The following is a 23,485-nucleotide window of genomic DNA, read 5'->3' on the forward strand; positions in this document are numbered from 1 at the left end:
TCTTGCTTCTCATGTGTTTTCCATTGTTGTGAGCAATGTAGTTACTTCTTCAATCATGCCTTTTGGGAGCGCTCATGAATTATGGACAAAGCTTCAAGATAAATATTATGTGTCCAAAATTATTGAGGATGATTGTATTGCTTCCACTTCCGGCCGTGATGAGTTCTCATCTTCATCCACTTCACCAATGTGTGGCAAGACACAAGGTAATGATATGGTGAGTGGTGATGGAAATTTCAATGTTGTTATTGAGCTTACTATTGATGATCCTTCATCTATATCTCATTGCAATGGTTCATCTTTGGACTTAAACACATCTAGCACTAGAAATGATTTACATGCTTGTGTTGATAGTCCTTGCATATCATGTGTAAGTTGCTTGAATAAATCTCATGATGATATGCTTGCTTTGTCTTGTGGCCATGATAAAAATGCTTCTATTTCCTCTAGTGGTTGTGTGACTAACAATGTAGAGGAAACCAAAGATTCTATTGGTCAAGACAAGATCTTGAAAGGAGCCTCAAGTAACTCCTCATCTTTATCTCACGGTTCTCATATATGCCTTATGGCCAAAGGCTCCATGATACCTCCTACCATGGAACCTAATATTTCTCGTGGTGATAAGGATGAGGATGAATATGAAGAAGAGGATTGGGTTGTCTCTCTACGCGATAAGGGTATGAATGTATTCGAGGTTCTTTACAAAGATAAAATTGCTTGCTCCCACTTCTTTGAAATCTTGACTACCGCTATTGAGAGCCAAAAACTTATTTGGATGCATGAGAACACCATTGATAAAAAGGGTGCTCTTGAACGAGAGTATGCCGATGATGTAGCATCATTAAAGAATGAACTTGAAGAAGAACAAACCATCAAGGAAGCTCTTGAGGAGACCTTTGCTCTAGAATTGTCTAGAGAAAAGGAAAACCATGATAGAGCTCTTGAGATGGCAAATGAACTAAAGCTAAAAAATGATAAGCTTGTGTTTGTTAATGCTAAACTCCTTGAGGATTTTGAGCAACTCAAAAAGGGCTCAAGGGTCATTGAGAGTGCGCTCACCAAACTCACCGAGTCGCATGAGCAACTTAAAGCTTCTTATCTAAAAGAGCATGCCAACTTGCCTTCTCCTATTGCCATTGATAATGATGCTTGTGCTACTAACTCTACTTCTTGTGAAGCATCTACCTTGAAGGAGAATGTTGAGCTAAGGGCTCAACTTGATTTGCTAACTAGCAATTATGGGAAATTGGAAGAAAATCATGGAAAGCTTTCTAGCTCCCATGAGGATCTTCTAGCCTCTCATGATAGGCTAAAAATAGCTCATGAGGCTATCATATCAAAGGAAACACCTTGTGAGCCTCATGTGGATACTAGCACTACTACTCAAAATGCTATATTGTCATGTGCTAGTTGACATAGGCATCCCCAATGGGCCTGCCGATGATGGTACCCAGGGTTTATTGAAGGCCCACTACCCGAAGAATAAGAAGGTTCGGAAGCCCAAGATATTGTTAAGGAAAGCTAGAGTTGTAATAGGAAGCATTATTTGTAATCTTGCGGGAGGAGTTAGAAACCTACCCGGACTCTGTAACTTGTACAATACGAAACCCTCGGCTCCGCCTCCTATATAAGGGGGGGTCGAGGGACGCAGAAAGGATCGAATCATTGTCTCTCAAACCCTAGTTTTTACATCGTCGAGTGCTTTTCGGCTGAAACCTTCGAGATCTACTTGCCCTCTACATCTAACGAAACCCTAGTCTACAATCTGTAGGCATTGACAAGTTAATACCTTGTCAATTGGCGCCGTCTGTGGGGTCTAGAGGTTGCAAGGAGCTGATCTCGATGGCACGTCCAGAATCGTCGACTTTGTCAGTAGCAAGCAATGCGATGGATCGAGGTAAACAGGAAAAAACTGATCTAGTCAATTTTATTCCTCACCCGCCCTCCCGTTTGGATGCATGTGCGTATCTGGAGGAGCCCATCGTTATGAAGTTCGGAGAATTCCGATTCAGCGTCAACAAGGAAGGATCTTATCGTCTCGAAGTTCCGATCTCGTCGAAATTTTCAGCGATCGATTCTGACTTTCGACAAGTGATGAAGAATTTTCATCGCCACGTTTCATCGACACCAAGGCAAGCGAAAAGTTCATCAAGATCTTTAGCGACACATCCTTCGGGTCGACTGCGGACTCCTTTATAAGCAGCGACTCCGACAGCGTCAACAGCTTCATCGACAAATCTGCTGCCATCGGAAAGGTCTTCACCAATCTTTATGATGGTGTCACCAATCCTGACAAAAATCAATACTCAAAATATCATCAAGTGTATGCAATTGAAGAGGCAAGCCGAGCAGAACCAGAGACGTCAGAGGCTTTCGATGATTTGGGAAACCCATACGTCGATCCCGCTGATCTCAGAAGAGGCTTAGGCACCAAATATGTCGGGACCTCACCTCGCGAAAGAATCCAACTCCCGCAAGCAGCGTGGGATAGGGCTGCAAGAGCCATGGATGGTTCAGAACCAATGACCACCACAGCTACTGCCGAGGAATTACAAGCCTATCAATATAGACTTGCTCGTGTGAGTAGGGAGTTGGAAAAAGAAACAGCATCCCTGAATAGAAGAAAAGAGGCAGCATCCGCGTCAAGCAGGCGTCGAGCAGAGCTCAGTCGACAATCAGGAACGTCAGGAGATAGTCACAGAGAAGCTCGGAGGAGGGCAATATCTCGGCTGCAAAATATACCTGAAGCAGAGAGAGGCAACATAATTCAAAATCTCGACATGTCTTTCATGTCGATTGATACAAGGGGAAATATCATCCCGAAAACGCTAGAAGCAGGATACATGGCAACGCAAGCTTACATCCTCGCGTCCAGACCACCCCCCGGAGACCCGAGAGAAGCATTGTTCAATATGGCAATGGCTGGAGTTGGAGTCATGGGAACAGCATTCACAGCTACACCTCCCGAAGGAACTGCAAGGCAAAATAGTCCACGACCTACTGCTGCAGTGCAAGATCCACCAAGAACAAGTGGGGAAAGAGATACGGCGGCTCAAGCAAGGGTAGACAGAGCGCGGCAAGAAAGAAGAGAACATCGGCATTCACCAGAAGTTGCCGATGAAGATCTGTGCGGGCTTCCGTGCTTTACGAGACAAGTCTGAAAAACTCGAGTACCAAAAGGGTTTAAGTTACCCGAGAATTTCAAAAAATTTGACGGTCTGCAGGATCCCGAGGATTGGCTCGTTGATTATCTCGAGATGGTGAAGCTGGTAGGAGGAACCAGAGCAACAGCCATGCAAAGTATCCAAGTCCACCTGAGTGGTGCCGCGAGATCTTGGATAAAGAAACTTTCCCCAGGTTCCATCGACAGCTGGGATATTTTTGAAGATATTTTCGTGAGAAACTTCCGATCCACCTGCAAGAAACCTGCGTCATTGGAAGAGTTGAGGGCGTGCCGACAGAAACACGACGAGTCGATGAGAAAATATATACAGAGGTGGAACATTATTAAAAACTCGGCAGAAGATATATCTGACGAGAGAGCAATAGACGCGTTCGTGGCAGGAATCCGACGGGGAGATTTCGTCGAGGACTTAGGGAGAACCAACCCCAAGACAATATCAGCACTGATGGAGATAGCCAACAAGTGGGCAGATGGAGAAGACGCAATATATAACAAGCGACATAGGTCGCCAGAAGAGGACCGCGGTCGAAATTTTCAAAATAGAAGGCGATTTTCCCGCCAGTTCTACAACAACGACGCTCCCGGCCACATATCGGCTGGCTTCCGAGGAAATCCTGGAGGAAATAGTCAAGATGACTACCAAAGAAGTAATGAACAACAAGGCGACAATAGAGGTGATTCTCGCGGTCACAGGCAAAATAGTGGATCAAGGTTTCAAAGACCCTATGTGTCCCCCGAGGAGATGATGAACGGACCGTGTCAGATGCACTTTTTTCTCGATAGCAACGGAAAGAGACAGTCAGGACATCTCCAAAAAGACTGCCGCAACTTTCAGGCAATGTTGCGAGCCGCAGGAATTGCAAATACCCAAGCAATGAATAGAAATCACCAGGGACCAAGGAGCGAGATACATCTCCCACCTCCTCCCGCGATTACAGACGAGAATCGGCACCAGCTCAGAATAGCGGCAACACCACAACCACCTCCGTATGTTGATCCTAATTCTAATGGAGCAGTCTTGATGATTCAGAAAGCTAGGCCATCTAACAGGGCGCAGAAAGTAATTTCGCGGCAAGTGTTCATGGCAGAAAAGATGCCTCCACTAACAGTCGACTACCTAAATTGGTCGGGACAGGATATCGGCTTCACAATTGCGGATCACCCGCAGCAGGTTCCTCGACCTGGGCAATCCGCACTTATTTTACCCGCAGTAATTGCTGGCTTCGACGTGTCGAGAGTTTTCATAGATGGCGGCAGCAGCTTAAACCTTATGTACGCAGATACACTAAGGAAGATGAACATATCCCTAGCAAATCTAGCACCAACTGACACACGTTTTCACGGGATCACGCCAGAGAAACCAAGTTATCCGTTGGGCAAGATTAATCTCGACGTTCAGTTTGGAACCCGCGAAAATTACAGGATAGAGAAATTGGAGTTTGAAGTTGTGGATTTCCCGTCGCAATATCATGCTTTGTTGGGACGACCAGCGTATGCTAGGTTTATGGCGGTACCTCATTATACGTATTTACTGTGGAGGTTACCTGGACCCAAAGGACCAATCACAGTCAAAGGAAGCTTTGCGTTAGCTGACAAATGCGACAGAGATTTTCATCAACTGTCAGAAACCTTCGGGATGCAAGCAGAATATATGGCGCCAAGGCAAACTGATTATGATGTTTTGCCAGACACAGGGAGGCCGCTCAGGGAACCAACCTTTAACACAGCGAAGGACTCAAAAGAAGTGCAAATCCACCCGACGGACCCGAAGAAAACGACGTCCATTGCAACAAATATGGACCTCGCATAGGAAAGCGCGCTCGTCAAGTTCCTCCGTGAGCACTGGAAAATCTTCGCATGGTGTCCAGCTGACATGCCAGGAGTACCCAGGGAACTTGCCGAGCACCACCTCAACTTGGATCCTCTCGCGAGACCAATCAAACAACCCTTGCGGCGTTTTTCGGAACCAAACCGCAAAGCTATGCTATCAGAAATAGATCGACTTAAGGATGCTGGTTTTATCAAAGAGATATCTACAGAAGCCACATGGGTAGCTAACCCAGTGATGGTGCCGAAGAAACACACGAAAGTCCTTCGCATGTGCGTCGACTTTACGTGTCTCAATAAACATTGTCCTAAGGATCACTTTCCCCTCCCAAGGATCGATCAAATCATCGACTCCACGGCAGGATGTGAACGTCTTTCCTTCTTGGATGCATACTCTGGTTATAACTAGATCAGACTAAAAGAAGATGATGAGCCCAAAACAGCGTTCATAACACCTTACGCCGTGTTTTGTTACAAAACAATGCCCTTTGGTTTGAAAAACGCGGGAGCAACGTATCAGCGGATGATGCAGAAATGCCTTGCAACATAGATTGGGAAAAATGTACAAGTCTACATCGACGATGTCGTGATAACATCAAAGAAGGGGTCAACACTGATCGAAGATTTGAAGGAAACCTTCGACAACCTTGACAAGTTTTGCCTCAAGTTGAACCCGACAAAGTGCTCCTTTGGCGTTCCTGCGGGAGAACTTCTTGGATTCTTAGTATCAGCAAGAGGGATCGAAGCTAATCCCGAAAAAATACAGGCCATCGTAACTATGAGGAAGCCAACAAAGTTGAAAGAAATACAACAGCTGACGGGGCGAGTCGCAGCTTTAAGCAGATTCGTCGCCAGGCTAGGAGAAAAGGCGCTGCCATTCTACGCATTGATCAAACAAGGGGAGAAATTTCAATGGAACGAGGAAGCAGATAGGGCCTTCGAGAACCTCAAGCGCACAATTTCGACACCACCAATTTTGGTAGCGCCTAAAGAGAAAGAACCTCTCCTACTATACATTGCAGCCACACCCCAAGTGGTCAGCACGGTTTTGGTAGTCGGGAGAGAGGAAGAAGGAAAGCTCCATGGAGTTCAGAGGCCAGTATATTTCATCAGTGAAGTACTGTCGCCATCAAAACAGCGGTACCCTCAGTACCAGAAACTGGCGTATGGAGTATTTACGACAGCAAGAAAATTGCGACACTATTTTTCGGCGCACCCGATAATAGTGGTCAATGAAGCTCCTCTGTCAAATATATTGAACAACCCAGAAGCTACGGGTCGTGTCTCCCTTTGGGGAATAGAACTTTCTACTCGGGACATCACGTATGAAAAAAGAAAGGCAATAAAATCGCAGGTCCTACCGGACTTTATCGCCGAGTGGATGGAGCTACAAAATACGGGACCTCCAGATTTATCGAGAACCTGGACTATGAACTTCGACGGGTCTAAAAGGTTAGAAGGCGCTGGAGCAGGCGTGATATTGGTATCACCTGAAGGTGACAAGCTGAAGTATGTCTTGCGGATGACGTTCCCAAACGCGTCTAACAATGAAGCAGAATATGAAGCTCTCATACACGGGATGAAGATGGCAAAGGCTTGCGGTGCAACCCGACTGAAAATTTTCGGCGACTCACAATTGGTAGCACAGCAAGTTATGAACCAATGTGATGCAGTCAATGAGAGCATGATAGCATACAAGGAGATGTATAATGAGCTGGAAAAACTGTTTGATGGATGCGAGGTCAACCACATCAGCAGATTGAGCAATGATGAAGCCGATATCCTTGCAAACATCGGATCACAATGTCTCGCGATCCCTTCAGGCGTGTTTTGGGAAGAAATAAGTGAGAGATCAACAAAGCCAATGAAAACAAAGAAGAAGGAGAAGGAAGAGAAACCTTCGGATGTCACCAAAAAGTCACTGGAAGAAGAAGAAGAGGAACAGGAGCTAGTCATGATGGTACAAATTCCATGGATGCAGGCATACATATCATACATCCTAAGAAAAACAATACCCGACGATCCAGTTGAAGCAAGGCGAATCATTAGGCAATCTAAAGCTTTTACTGTGGTAAAAGGGGAGTTGTATAAGCGAAGTATCTCGGGCGTGCTACAGAGATGTGTCACACCCGAAGAAGGACGGATCATCCTGAAAGATGTACACGAAGGAATATGCGGGCATCACGCAAGCAGCCGCGCTATCGCAGCTAAAGTCTTCAGAGCGGGATTTTATTGGTTAACTGCAATTGAGGACGCGAAGGAAATAGTGCGAACTTGCGACGCGTGTCAAAGATTCGCCGCCAAACCTCATTCTCCGGCAGCAGAACTGATGCCAATCCCATTGTCTTGGCCCTTTGCTCAGTGGGGTCTCGATATGGTGGGAAAACTACACAAAGCTTCGCCAGGTGGATATGAGTATATGCTCGTTGCTGTCGACAAATTTACTAAATGGATAGAAGCAAAGCCGATAAATTCACCGGACGGCGCGTCAGCAATCAAGTTTGTGAAAAGCATCGTCTTTCGATTTGGAGTACCTCACAGCATCGTCCAAGGAGTTCAAAGCATATTGTGCAGAAGTAGGCATCAAACTGAGTTTTGCGTCTGTTGCACATCCACAGACCAATGGTCAAGTCGAGAAGGCCAACGGCATTATCTGCAATGGTATCAAGAAGCGCTTGTTGGGACCATTGGAAAAAGCTCGACATACTTGGCCAGAGGAGCTGCCAAGTGTGTTGTGGAGTATTCGAACAACACCAAACACGGCGACGCAGGAGACGCCGTTTTTCCTGGTCCACGGAGCTGAAGCAGTATTGCCGATAGAAATAGAACATGATGCTCCAAGAGTTACAGAATATGATGAAGAAACTTCGAGAAAAGCCTTAGAAGATGATGTCGACGCACTTGATGAAGCTCGAGATGAAGTCCTGTCACGAGTTGCCAAGTATCAACAGGACCTGAAAAATTACCATAGTCGACGACTACGACCGAGGTCTTTCCAAGTTGGCGACTTGGTTTTGCGACTAAATCAAAAAAGTCATGAAAAACTCGAGTCACCATGGCTTGGACCTTACATAGTCACAGAGGTAATCGAAGGAGGAGCATACAGACTCAAGGACAAGAAGACGGGGATTGCTGAGCCAAATCCTTGGAACGTGGCACAGCTCAGGCGCTTCTACGCCTAGATGCCGAAATATAGTCTCCTCTGTAAACATACAATGTACTGAAACGCTCGCGAGTTTTCATACGCACTCTTTTCCTTTTTCGGGGCACCGAGTGGGGGGGGGGGGGAAAGGTTTTTAATGAGGCGGGCTCGCGGTGCTGCAATATAATAAAGATAGTGGAATTATATATCTTTTCGACAGGCTCGGGGGCTCTTACCCAGAAGATACAATATATATATCTCGCTTTGGTATAAAGTACCTCGCCAAATAAAACTACGTCGCAAAATAGCAATCAACAGAAAAGCTCAGGGTTCGCACCCGCAAAAATAGTGTACAAATATAAATTATCTTGCCCTGGAACAACCTCGCATTATAACAAGAGAAAAATATCGCCATCAAAACGCCCGGGGGCTTGGCACTGAAAAACAGAAAAATAGTAACTTTACAGATTATGTTTACTACACACAAGATACAATCCTTGGAGCAACAAAACTTCAAGAGCTACCCAGTATATTATCTATCGTCAGCCGTTCATCATTTATGGCGCGAGTACTATGTTCCGCATAACTGCCTTTTACGAAGAATTCAGCGTCTAGTCGAAGAAGTTCATCCATCATATCTTCGGCAACAGGAGTCACAACATCATCATATTTGCCGAAGTTCCTTTTTCTCTTCACCATCTTCGCCAGACATTTCGGAACAATTTGACTCATATCTAATTTCGGATAGCAGATTTTTATCATAATCATGGCGAACCTCGCGCCAGCAGCTAATTGGGCTCGCACAAATCCATGGATTCGAGGAGCATCTCGAAATTGTTCCATCAGAGCGGGAAGCGTCTCTGGCATCTTATTACGTGGAAACATGGTCCCGTAAACTAAAGACAAAGTCCTCGTGCAAAAGTCGAGAAAATCGCGGACCTGAAGAGCACGATCTTGAAATCTGACGATTTGGCGAGTCCGTTCAGGTGTGCCCCAAAAATTTGAACCATGGTCACGTGCAAGCCTCAGAAGAGCATTAGAACGAGCTTCAACACGTTCATCTTCCGTAGCAGCATTCAAAAAGGCACCTATTTCGATAAAATCAGCGGGCAACAAGAAGACAAGTAAAAAGAAAGATAAAATGTGACAAAGATACCGAAGCATACCTGCCATATCCAAGCTAGCATCTGTTAGCAGTTGAAGCATGAAATTTTCTTGAGACATAGCTGCAGCAGCTTCAGCAATGGCGTCATCTTTCTCGATTATAGCATCTTGAGCTTGTCGGAGTGCTACTTTTTCCCTCTCAGAGGATTTCCGAGATTGTTCCATAAACATAAGTGATTGCTTCTTCATAGACTGGAGCTGTTGTTGAAGCTCTTTCAAATCTTCTGCCGAAGGCTTACTCGCAGAATCTTCGACAAAATTAACAGCGACAGGGGTCTTCTTCGAAGGAGGCGAAGGAAAAACCTCGGAAGGACCAGGAGTTGACGTATAGTTGTCAAAAATTATCTGGAAAAAGGAGAAATTTCGACATCAATCATTGAGCAAAGATAGATTTCCATTCATTCCCATAATATATACATGTCTATTACAAAAGAAGGACCTCTAGAGACCTACTAAAGCAGTCATCGCTAAGAACACTATGGCAACAGTGCCAAAAGAAGGAGATAAGCTAAAAAGAAAAAAGCAAAGGGGCATTCAACTAGACCTTCGGCCTTGATGAGCTAGGAGTCGAAGATGGCTTGATCCCGAGATAGGACAAGATTTTCTTCGTATTGGGCTTTGCCGCCTTGATTAGCGATCACCATTTTGGCTGTTCTATCTGCTCCGTGTCGCCTACTTTCGCCCAGTCGATAGTTTGCTGACTATCAGCAACCAAGGCAACAGTGTTTTCAACAGCGACCTTCATATTTTCCTGGCGCATCTTCAGCCCAAGATCTTCTGGTGGATTAAAGCACTTAGCAAGAGCAAGGAAAGTTGCGGGTTCCTCTTTTTTCGGGAAGAAGTAGGGGAAGAGTCGCGACAACCCTGCTTTAGCCTGATCAATGCCCTCGCGTGCTTCTGTTCCATGAAATTCAAGGAACGAAACAGCGTCAAGAAGAGGATCATTGTCGGGGTCTTCAAGTTCAAATTCTTGACATGTTCTATCTGTCAAGATAAAAACTTAATGATCAATAAACGAGCGAAAGAAAGAAAATTCAAGGGATATGAAGTGGCTCAGATACTTACTGACAAAGCGACGATTTTGCGTCCTTATGCGCTTAAGGACCGCTTCCTCGCGAGCAGATTGTGTAGCTATATGCTCACTCAGCGAAGTCTCGGCATCATGAAGTCTCTTCCTAAGATCTTCGACACCAGCAGCATCAGTCTTGGCTTTGTCAGCCTCTGCTCTAGCTCGAACAGCATCTGATTCGGCTTTCTTGCGGGCCGCTTCACTTTGCTCCAGTTTCTGAGCAAGATCATCGGCAAGCTTGTTGGCCTCTGCAAGTTTCTCTATCAAAATAGAAAAGAAAAGTCAAAATTGCGACAAAAACAAGAGCAAGAAGTCAGAAACAACGACAGCAAAAAAGTTATTACCTTCAGTCCTGCTGGCATATTCACGGTACCCAATAAATTGGGATCCGATACGAACAAGCTCTTTGATCATGGGCTGTCAAAGAAGAACAAAGAAAGAAAACATCGGTACGAGAAAAATATGAAGGCATAAAAAAGCAAACAGAGGAAATATAGGTACTGGTAAGAAAGTCAAAAAACTCACATCATCTAAGAGCGGATTAGAAGAGCTGCCCAACTGAGGGGCAGGCTCCATAATCGTTTCAACCCTTGTCCTTTTGGGTGAAGGAGCAAGAGGGCTTGAAGGAGGAGTGGTGGTGACGACGTTTTGTTGAGGAGGCGAGGATTCTTCTCCCTCAACTGGCGTCTCCGAAACAATTAAAGTATGTGACGTGCTCGTTCGAGGAGCCACGTCAGGAGTTGGTGTTTCTTCCTCATCATCACTGTGATTAAAAATCGACAGCATAAAAAGCAAGATAAGACAAAAAACTTCGAGTACAGAAATAAGGGGAAATAAAAGTGACTCACGAGCTGACGAGGGATTCGAGATATGGATCATAAGTTGCCTTCTGACGTGAAGGATCAACTTCTTCGGCTTTGGAGGTGCCGAAATCTTCGACATCATTCCTTTTCCTTTTGTTCTTTGGAGAAACAGCAGGAGGAGGAGATTGTGCCGATGCAGTGCCTTCAGAGGCAGCTTCCTTTTCAACAGATCCCGCAGATTTCCGAGAATCTGCGGGTTCATTCACAAAAGAGGGGGCATCTTGGTTGTCATCAGTAACAACGGCCCTTTCCTCGACTTCTCCATCTTCAGGAAGGGGAGGAAGCGAGACAAGATTTGGATGGTTCTATATAAAACAGGGGAAGATGTCAATAAAAAAGGAATTACAGGAAAATAGCAAAGCAATAACAAATCAACCGACAAAAATTACCTCGGGAAGCGCATTGGTGGCGCTGTATGGTTTTACACGACAGGACGAAGGGACAGAATCTTTTTTGCTGAGAGAAGAGATTTTTCGGACAAGCTTTTCTAAATCCTTGACCTCCAAATCCACCGACAGCCGATCTACGTCCTCGTCACCAGCATACTTCCAGAGAGGATTTTTACGAGCCTGAAGCGGCTGCACTCTAGTCCTAAGAAAATAAGCCGTGATTTGGATACCAGACAGCTCTTTGCCGCGAGTATTTTGCAACTCGTGGATACGAGCCATCAAGGTTTCTGTCGACGCCTTTTCTTCTTCGGTAGCCTCTGCGTCCCAGGAGCGGCGGCGAAGGATTTTTTCGGCGCCATCAAAAGGAGGGATGTTGTCTTCAGCACATCCATGGTTCTCCTCCTGAATATACAGCCACTTCTTGCGCCACCCTTGAACTGAGTCAGGAAGTTTGACGTCGAAGTAGTCGACAGTGGGCCGAACAGAAATTACAACGCCGCCTATATTATAGGCGACATTGGGCGAGCCATTACGGCGGCAGAAGAAAATGCGCTTCCATAACGCCCAGTTAGGCTGGACGCCAAGGAAGGCCTCGCAGAGGGTGATGAAAATGGAGATATGGAGGATTGAATTTGGCGTGAGGTGGTGGAGTTGCAAACCATAGATAAAGAGTAGTCCGCGGAGAAAAGGATGAATGGGGGCAGAAAGACCGCGGATGAGGTGGTCGACAAAACTTACCCGGTACCCCATTGGAGGGGTTGGGTAGCTCTCCTCACTGGGGAAGCACAGAGCTTTGGGCTTCTTGCTGATCCCCAGTTTCTTCAGCATGTTGATGTCCTGGGTGGAAATCTTTGATCTTTCCCACTCCGCTGTCCCCAGATCCACGGCGGCCATGGAGGAATCCGGTGTGCTGTGCCTTGTCAACCGGCGAGGTGGCATCAGCAATGGCGCAGGATTTGCAGCTTGGGGACGAAGAGCTTGGATGACGCAGGGTCGCAGGAGGAAATTTGCAGATGGAAACAGGAGGACGGCGTGAGCGGAGGTGCTCGAGGAAGAAGAAGAAAACCTTATATAGAGGTGCGCTAAAGCGGCGGACCGTTGGATAAGGAAAATATGTGGCAGATGATAGCCACGTGGAAATGAGGGTAAAAAAAAGTAACTTAACATCGATGAAGTTACGGTACGTGTGCCGGAAAAAGCGGAGGACGTGTGTCCCCCACTTGCACGATGTGTTAAGTTAATGGATTAATTGGGCCTGCAAGGCAGTGGGAGAAGGCTTCTCGCGATTCTTGACTTGCAATCGTGGCTATCGTCAGCAGTAACGTCACCTTGGCAGAGCAAAAAATTCGACTTTACAATTTCATAAAAGGCGACATGGGAAATGATGCTAAGCTTTCGATCAAATACAAGTTTTTGATCAAATGCTCGGGGCTACTTTGGAAAGAAGAAAAAGATCCAGAAAGACAAGATAGAAATGGCGTGAGCCTATGACCAAATACAAATATTTGATCATAGCCTCGGGGGCTACTCCCATCGGGAGCGCTGTTCGCGCACCCGAGAAATTATAAAACTTCGGGAGAGAAAAAATATAGCGGCATAAAGCATGGAGCCTACAACCAAGCACAAGTCCTTGGCTGTAGCCTCGGGGGCTACTCCCATCGGGAACACTGTTCGCGTGCCCGATGAAATCATAAAATACAAGAAAAAAAGAGGAGAGAAAGAAAGAGAAAGAATGCAAAGAAGAAAGATAGAAGAGCCAAAGAGTATATTTCGAGTTATAAATAACTCTGCATATACTCCCATCGGGAGCAAAATATAAGTCATCTTTGACTCAATAAAATGTGCCATTCCAACAGCCGAATAAGCACTCGACAATATATTCTCAGAACGCCGAAGTTGCGATTAATTTCTGAATGCCGCAGAACTTTGCGAAGGTAAGACCCCAGATCCGTTCTGTGAGGTGTGGCGCCGTCTCTGACGTCGGTTTGCTACTTTTATCCGTATCAAGAGATACGAAGAAAAATCCTAACGGATGCGTTAGGTACCCGATAAATATAACTGGGACTCGACAGAATGGTAAGACCTTAAGCGGCACCTGTCGAAGTTTGCACCAGTATCCCGAGATCATGTCCAGGGACGTGATTTTGAAGTAGGTTTTTGCGGATTGCCACTAGAGCAGTTAACTAGTACCTGATCCGTCAGATGAACTAGCCCCAACTACCATTATCCCTGCACAATATAGAAACTTATGTGAAGAAATATAAAAAGGTTTTTGAATTGTCGAGTAAAAATAAACAGTGGAGATTTTCCCTGACTCTACGATTCAAGCAAAATCTCGGGGGCTACTGACATAGGCATCCCCAATGGGCCTGCCGATGATGGTACCCGGGGTTTATTGAAGGCCCACTACCCGAAGAATAAGAAGGTTCGGAAGCCCAAGATATTGTTAAGGAAAGCTAGAGTTGTAATAGGAAGCATTATTTGTAATCTTGCGGGAGGAGTTAGAAACCTACCCGGACTCTGTAACTTGTACAATATGAAACCCTCGGCTCCGCCTCCTATATAAGGGGGAGTCGAGGGACGCAGAAAGGATCGAATCATTGTCTCTCAAACCCTAGTTTTTACATCGTCGAGTGCTTTTCGGCTGAAACCTTCGAGATCTACTTGCCCTCTACATCTAACGAAACCCTAGTCTACAATCTGTAGGCATTGACAAGTTAATACCTTGTCACTAGTCCTAGTAATTCATCTACTCATAATATTGCTAAATCTTGTGATGAATTATCTTCCTTGCCTTGTTGATCTAACAATGAAGATTCTACTTCCTCTAGTACTTGTGTTGTTACTAACCATGTAGAGAAAATCAAAGAGCTCAAGGCCCAAGTCACTTCTTTGAAGAATGACTTGGTAAAGAGTCATGAAGGGAAATGCAAACTTGACATGATGTTGAGTGTGCAACAATCCCCCAATGACAAGAGTGGACTTGGATTCAAATCCAACAACAAGAACAAGTCCAAGAACAACAACAACAACAACAAGAAGGGCCAAGTACAAGTCAAAGACCCGGCCAAGATTGTTTGCTTCAAGTGCAAAATTGAAGGGCATCATGTTAGATCTTGCCCTTTGAAGAAGAGGCAAAAAGGGAAGCGGCCTCAAGCTCAAACTCATATTCAACCTCAAGTTGAAGAAATGCCACTTCCCAAGAGGAAGCAAGCCAATGCTCCCATTGTGGAGAAATCTAGTGAGAAGAAGGAGAAGAAAAGAACTTGCTACATATGTCGTGAGAAGGGCCACATCTCCTCCTTTTGCACTATCGGTACCTCATCCAACTCTATCACCATTGATGATGTTTATTCTCTTCGTAAGGATGAGGGTGGCAATGTGTTTGCCAAATTTGTTGGTGCTCAAAGTGGTGTCAAGAAAAGAACCATTTGGGTTGCCAAGCCTATTGTGACTAACCTCTTAGGACCCAACTTAGTTGGGGACCAACAATTCAAAACTTGATCAATAGGTGCTTGCTGGAGGGCATTGGAGACTTGGCTACATCATGAAGAATTAAGGGATCTTCATCATTTATATTATCTCAAGCCAAGTTTTTTGGTTATCTTGCTTCTATCATATATTCAATGTTCCTCCTTGCGGTAACATGTTCTCAACTCACTTATATTGAAAGTTACTCACCCCTTTGCATGTGTTAGTTTTGTTCCTAGCATGTGTTTGTATATGTTGTGCTTCCTACTTGCTTTTCTTGAGAAATCAAGTCTATATATGCATGTTGGGTCGCACACCATGTATTTGTGTTTGTGTTGGAGCCACTTTACATCTTGTTGTATCTTATATGGCTCTTATGAGCGATTAATGGACTATCCCATTTTGGGGGAGTGATATTCCTTTGGGAATTTCATGATCCTAACAACGTGTGTACATGAGGAATATCACTTAGAATTGATATTGCAAGATTATCTAGTCTCTATGTGGTATGTCATCTTCATGAGAAATTCAAATTCTAATGTCCATTAATATCTCTAGTTGGATCTTATTTGCCTCTTGTGAAAATATATTATTTATCACATTATGGGGGAGTAATAAGCTTTGTGCATATTACAAGCCTAGGAAATGTGAACATTTGAGGTTGTGTCACATAGAACTGATATTGTAAATCATCTCTCATATGTGACATGTTTTCTCAAACAAGTTCCAATTTTCTTAAATGGCTTCATTGCTAATATCTTTGTGGATCTTATTTGTGAAAGTTTTTCTTGGCATGGTTTGTCACAACGTGTCCCTCAATACACGTATGGGAAACCATGTGCTTCAAGTCATTCTATTAATTGCTCTGCATGTTGGCATGAATGCTATTAATTTCTTTGCATGTTGGTATGACTAATTGAAGCTATCAAAAAACTCTCTTTGCATGATGGTTAACTCTTATCTTTTACCATATGCTTTATTTGGTGTAAATATGATCTTACATATACTTACAAACTACCACCGGGAAATATTTCCTAATACCTCTTGTCCTAGGACAATTGGCAATCTATTATGAGGTAAAAATTTATTGATCATATTTACATTGGCTCTTGTGTTTAAATTGTCTTATTTATTGCCATGAATGTGTTGTGCTTTGACTCCCATGTGTCTTCCTTACATCTTATGGACCTAATTTGTCTATTCAAACTTTCTTAGCATTTTAGTAGATATAGGTAGCGTGATGATCCTAGTTTTGTGCATTTTCTATTCATATGCAAAATCCTAGATAATGCACTAATCTTGGGGGAGCTCTCCTATATTTGTTCGAATGCTTAACATCTCTTGATCATTATAAAAAAAAATTAATTTTGGGAGACATAATTTTTCTTTTTTGGTACTTTATGCCATCATAAAATGTTTCGAGGGTTTGGTTTATTTGTTGGAACCTTGCTCTCTTGGGAGTTGGTTATCTCATTCATTTGTGTTTAGGTTTAATTAGCTTCTTATAATGAGATAAGTCTTTGGAGTCAATCTTGTGTTGATTTGATTCTTTGATATAATTTGGACAACCATTGTCTCTTGAGTTATTTGGTGTTTTGTCCAAATTGTATCTTCCTTTGGTTCTTGAAAGTATTGTGCATGCATATTTAATATATGTATATCTTATGGCATGTGTTACTTTCTTTGATCCAATATATATGGTAAACTCCATCAAATCCTAATTTGGCTAAAATGTGCATGAAATTTAATTTCATATCTATATGCACATAGTATTGTGGAGTTTGTCCTATATGTTGTAGTGTGTCTAACTACTTCGGACCCAATTAGTTTGGGGACCATTTTGTACTTACCTGTGTGTTAGGTACAATGGATATGCATTGGATGCTTGTCTAACTCTTGGGAAGAAGTGGTGACTCAATGGTAACTTTAGGCAAGATAGGATGGACAATGAACACATATCTACTACATCCACACCAATGCTATCTCGGTAACAAGTATCTTTTCATGCATTTTTTCCTAGCATCCAACCATGTGGTTGCATCTTGGCATGAATCTCTTGATTTGCAAATATTGTGCTTCTTGCAAAAGTCTTAATGAAACCTCTTTATTGTGAATGTGAGTAATTTGAGATGAGTGCATTTGTTGGGAAGTATATTAAATCATGCTCATGATTCATCCATCCCAACTATGCCTATCTAGCAATTTTATTGCATATCAATTCCTCAAGGCTCTCACGTGTGCAATACAGATGAAAGTGCAAATTTAGTTATTTCTTTTGGTATCCTCGTTTGTGATACTTGTTGCCTATCTCAATGCATCCCAACTATCTTCTATCCCTTGTTGATATTTGTGATGTATTTTAGATGTTTGTGGCTGAAGTTCATGAATGTACAATAAGATAAATTGAGCCTTTGGCCATGCTATTAAGCAAAAATTCTTATTGGTATATTGCATGACTTCATTTTGGGATATCATGCTATATTTCTTGTGTATCTATTTTGTGTGTGCATGTTTCTTTGTGGATAAATATCTTTGTGATATTGCTCACTTAGAGAAACTTATACACATAAGAGATGATACATCTCCATTTGATATCTTATTTATTTGTTGCGTGTTGATTGGTCATGCTAAGTAATATAATTCATTGAAGACTATGATGATGCTTTTTGCTCATCCTTGTAATAGTCTTATAATATGCTTTATCATGTCTTTCACATATCCTCTTGGTTGAGCCTTTTATTATGGTGCCTCTTACTTGTTGCTCAACCATTTGTTTGTTGCAAGTGTTAAGCTTAATTTTCTATCTATGATCTATTGCAAATGTTTGTGTTTTAAATGGTAATGAGGGAGTAAGGATTCCATGTTATGCATATTGTATTCAAATGCAACATTTTAATTTATGCATGTACCTTGGGGAGCTTCCTCATTTTATTTAAGGCACTATTTTGTTGTGATCATTATAGTTTGATTCACTTGGTATCTTTTGTTTCGAATGATATTATGGGAGTGATGATTCCATGTTTGTGCACTTTATACTCCAATGCAATTTGTCTGGTTTTGTGCACAAACCTTGGGGAGCTTCCTCATATTATTTAGAGCAATCTTCTTGATCTTATCATAATATCTATCTTTCTTTTGGTATCTTCTTTGTGGTTCATTTGGTTGCTTGCTTCATTTGTTGAAGCTTCTTGACTTTGTTATCTTTTTGCAATCTTTGATCCTATCTATAGTGTGATTCCTTCCGAATATTCGTCATTGGATACATGCATTTGATTCCACTCAAATTATGAGAAATGCACACGCTATGAAGGAACTCTCACTATTTTGGCCTTCTAAATTTTTCACCCATTTCGGCAATTGGTGCCAATGGGGGAGAAGTTTGGAGGGTTTAAGGGAATTTGGTTATGTCTTTGCTTTGTGCTTAAGCATGTGCCTTTATTGCATTGCATCTTGTTGCTTTGCATAGTTGAATATTTAGAGAAAACTCCACTAAGCTTTGAATGCCAATATATGCAATGAAAGTCTAGATCATTCACACATGCATATATTATGGGGGAGTTTGCTCTATATATTCAACTTGTTTGTTACTTAAATTCCTTATATAAACCCTCTCAAAGAGATTGTCATCAATTACCAAAATGGGGGAGATTGAAAGTGCATGGACCCCCATGTGTGGTTTTGGTAATTAATGACAATCCCTATGGACTAATGTTTGCATTGAGTTATATTTGTAGGTGTTGTCCATAGGCAATGCTTGAACCATATGTTGGCTTCAAGGTTGCATTAAGAAGAAATTAATGAAGGATATCAAGTATCAAGTATGTCTTGAAGATGAAGATGAAGTGATCCCTCAAAGTTAACTTCAAGACATCAACATGATGAAGAATGAAGAAATGAAGTGCAAGTTCAAGATGAGCCATCTCTAAGAGATCATTTGCTTGAAGCTTGCCATCCATATGGTGATCATGGATATGTGAAGATGTGCCGAAGAAAATGCTCTCCTATGGTGGATTATGGGGGAGCAATCCATAAGACTTCATCAAGCAAGCACAATCAAGAAAGGCGTTCCATCTTGTTGTGATCAAGATCGTCTTCATCGAGCTCAAGAGGAACGCGCAAGGTTAAGGTTTGCTCTTGATAGGGTTTCTTTCTTACAGGTCTCATGGTGTAGTTGGAGACCGGTTTATAGTTTAGTTGCCGTACTATCAAGAGGGCTCTCGAGTGAGTAACTCGATCGTATCGTTCGGAGAGAGCTCAAACCTTTGCATCCTTGCATCATATTTCTTGGTTGTTATTTGGATCTTATCCATGTGGTGATTTAGAGCTTGTGGTTATTTCCATAGCAAGCTCTAGTTCATCGAAAACGGATTCCGCATGAATCACTTGTTGCGTTTTCGATATTGGAGTTTTTCTCGGTTTCTCGTATTGAGAGGTTTCACTCTAAAATACATAGAAAAACCTACCCCACTTGTTCTTAAGCCTTTCACTCTTTGTGGGGTAGCTCCTGTCATCTTCTTTACAACAAAATTGGTTTCACCTAAATCCGAGTTTCCTAACTCAAGTTGTTGCATTTTCCATATTGGAGGTTTTACCGGTTTGCTGTTTATAGATAGGTAAAACCTTTATCCATTTGTTTCTATCCTACCTTACTGGACTATGATGGTTCCATGCATGATCTTGTAGAGCTTTTTACTAGCTTCGAAACGAGCCCAAGATCATCAAAATCGGAGTCCGGATGCAAAAGTTATTGAAGTTTTCGTGAAGCAGTTTTTTGGCCGGAAGTTGGCCGGAAGTTCCGGTGACCGGAACTTCCACCCTACTTCCGGTGAACTTCCGGAAATGACAAATCTGCACGCAGAAACTATACTGTAAGCATTCCGGGGACGCCCGACTTCACCCGGAAGTTGGCCGGTACTTCCGGGGGCGGAAGTTCCGCCCTAAATGACCGGAAGTTCCGGTTTTGACGAGTTTTGTGCATAACGGGCAGATTTCTCTTGCCCTATTTAAGGGGGTCTTCTTCCCCAAAGTTTTCCATCCATTAGAGCTCGTTTTTGCCTCCATTGTTGACCTTCTTTGAGCTTGCTATCTCCCTCTCCCTCCAATGAATCTTGCATCTATTTGAGAGAAAGATAGAGGAGATCTAGATCTACATCTTCACCAATCAAATCCCTCTCTTTGTGAGGGGAATCCACTAGATCTAGATCTTGGAGAAATTTGGTGTTCCTCCTCCTATTTGTTCTTCCTCTCTTATTCCCCCAATAGCTTTTGTAGCTTTGTTGGAATTTGAGAGAGAAGGACTTGAGCATCTCTGTGGTGTTCTTGCCATTGCATTTGGTGCATCGGTTTGAGTTCTCCACGGTGATTCGTGGAAGTGAAAGCAAGAAAGTTGTTACTCTTGGGTTCTTGGAACCCTAGACGGATTTGAGGCCTTTGTGGCGATTTCTTGGGAGCCTCCAATTAAGTTGTGGATGCGTGCCCCAAGCTTTGTGTAAGGCCCGGTTTCCGCCTCGAAGGAAATCCCTTAGTGGAACCGTGACCTAGGCCTTTGTGGCGAGGGTCACCGGAGATTTAGGTGAGGCGCCTTCGTGGCGCTCGGTGTGTGGTGTGAGTACCGCATCTTGGGGTGAGGCCTTTGTGGCGTTGGTGTGCATCGAGCAACCACACCTCAAGGTGAGCCTCTTGTGGCGTTCGGGAGCACTAAGCCACCGCACCTCTCCACCGGAGATTAGCACTCGCAAGAGTGTGAACTCCAGGATAAATCATCGTCTCCCGCGTGCCTCGGTTATCTCTATACCCGAGCTCTTTACTTATGCACTTTAGCTTGTGATAGCCATCGTGCTTGAAGTTATATATATCTTGCTATCACATAAGTTGCTTGTCTTGCTTAGCATAAGTTGTTGGTGCACATAGGTGAACCTTTGCTTAGAATAAGTTGTTGGTGCACATAGGTGAACCATAGTATATAGGCTTTGGGCTTGACAAAGTAAACGCTAGTTTTATTCCGCATTTGTTAAGCCCATCTCGTAAAAGTTTTAAATCGCCTATTCACCCCCCCCTCTAGGCGACATCTGTGTCCTTTCAGCAAGGGCTTATTGTGGAAAACCATGCACCTTCATAGCTACTAGGTGATTTGAGAAGTGGTAATTTGTGGTAAAACTTGATTTATCTATGACATATCTATGTTTTGAGAAGTGGCAATTTGTGGTAAAGACTCCATGAGTAAGTGCCACTATTTTTCGGAATTTTTTGCACATTAAATAACTCATTTAACTAGTTAATCCCATTTGTTGACTCTCTGTTGACCAGCCACTTGAGGGTAAAACTGAGCATATTGCACTAGCCAGTATTAGCACTCAAGGGGAAAACAGAGCACACAAAAATGCTAGTATAATACTCGAGGTTATACCTGAGTATATCTAAATTTCCAGGGTTAGACTCGAGGACGCGTGTTGCGGTGCAGAAATGGAAGACGTGCAATTTTTGACGCGTAGACGCGGGTCGCGGTGCAGATGTCGAACAGTCGAAGACGTGCAATCGTGGACGCGTGTCGCATTGCAGAAGTCCAAGACGTGCAGACGTGCAACGGTGGACGCGTAGGACGCGAGTCGCATTAACCACCCCTCGCCTTTATAGACGCCTCCTCCCACTATCTCTGTCACTCTCACTCGCCCACGCAACGCCGCCTCTCTCACGTCCCATCATCTTCTCCAAAGCAAAAAAACCCTCTCTCTCTCCCTCTCCTCTGCCGGCGAGATGGACAAGGAGAATGCCAACGACCATCGTCCACGACGCCGTCGGCTCCAAGCGCGACGCCTCCCTCTTCGACGCCGTCCCCTCAACGGACGTCGCCGCCTCCTCCGTCGGTGCATCAGAGGCTGCTGCCGCCGGTCGCGGTCAGATCCCGCCGGGATATGACCCCTACGAGTATGTGCCGTACGTCCCGCCCCCGAACCCCTACGACACCTCCATGGAGGACGCATGGAGCGAGGTAACTACGGTTTGCTTCCTTTTTTGTTTCCCATTCCTTTTTGAACCCTATTTTTGCTGGTGTAGATGGATCTGTAGATGGATGAGTATTGGGCTAATATATGCGCCGATTTTATTCCATTTTGCTTTGATCCCTTCTTGATTTCGTTTAAGATTTGGGTTCGGCCGTTCGGTTAATTTATGCAACTAATAATGAGATCTCAATTAGTTAATTTATGCAAGTAATCATGGGATCTCAATCAGTTATTTTATGCACGAATCAAAAGATATCAACCGTTTAATTTTGCAAATAATCTGGAATGTGTTCAAGTTCAGATCTGGAATCTGTTTCTTTGCCTATGATGAATCGGTGGGCACAAATTTTTACAGGGAGGGTTCAACGAACCATTGCTGTGTACAAATCTGTTGTGCATGAGCTTTGGTTCGCTGATTACATCCCTGTAGACATATAATCGTGTCCACTCTAACTCAGGCTGCCTCTGTTTTTCCTAACTTTGTTATCATGCACGTTAGTCATCGTTGCAACTCATTCACTAATAGTTCCCGTTTGATATGGATCAGCTGTCTGGCAGCGACGTCGGCAGCGACGACGAGCACCATGACATCAAGACTCGCCAGGTGCTGCAGGGGCTGCAGGTCGGCCAGTACGTCTCCTACTTCACCAAGGGTGTCTACAGGTGTCCCTTCTGCACTAGGAGGCTCGGCGGCACTGACTTCAACGGCCTCCTCACGCATGCCGAGAACATCGGCAACACCTTCCCCAAGGTCGGCGCGTTGGTGAACCCCCACTCCTTCCGGGCCAGGCACAAGGCGCTCGGCATGCACCTCCGCAGCTTCCAGCGGGTGGAGATCTCCGGCGGGCGTATGCCTCCGCTCAAGCCCAAGGCTCCTAAGGGGAGCAACAAGTGGAGGCAGAGGCAGATGGGGTAGGCGGAGTCCTGGACGTGTGCTGCTGCTGCCTCCTATTTTGTTGTTAGCTAGGGATCCCTTTTGTTATGTTGTTAGTATGATGGTGCTGTGAAGAACCTCGAACCTGTTACTATGTTTGGTTGTTGTATGCAGCTTATTATCTAGGGAGGGATCCCTATTATCTATCCCTATTCTACTATATGACCGTGTGAATTTATCGTACATTCCCTGTAGATTTGTTTCTAGATTTAACTACATACATGGACCAGATGGAGTACTAGATTGGACTCCCTACTAGATTTGCTGCCATATTGAGCAAACAACGAGGACCAAAAGGCACAAATAATAATTGAAGAAAGATAGAAATGCAAGCTTTTTTAGATTTGATATTAATTAGGTGAAAAAAGGTAGAGAGAATGAGGCAGAAAAGGTACTCTTAAAAGGGAAAATGCCAATTTGGGCCGAGAGAGACAAAACCCA

Source organism: Lolium perenne, chromosome 7 (genome assembly GCF_019359855.2).
Source record: "Lolium perenne isolate Kyuss_39 chromosome 7, Kyuss_2.0, whole genome shotgun sequence".
Taxonomy (NCBI): domain Eukaryota; kingdom Viridiplantae; phylum Streptophyta; class Magnoliopsida; order Poales; family Poaceae; genus Lolium; species Lolium perenne.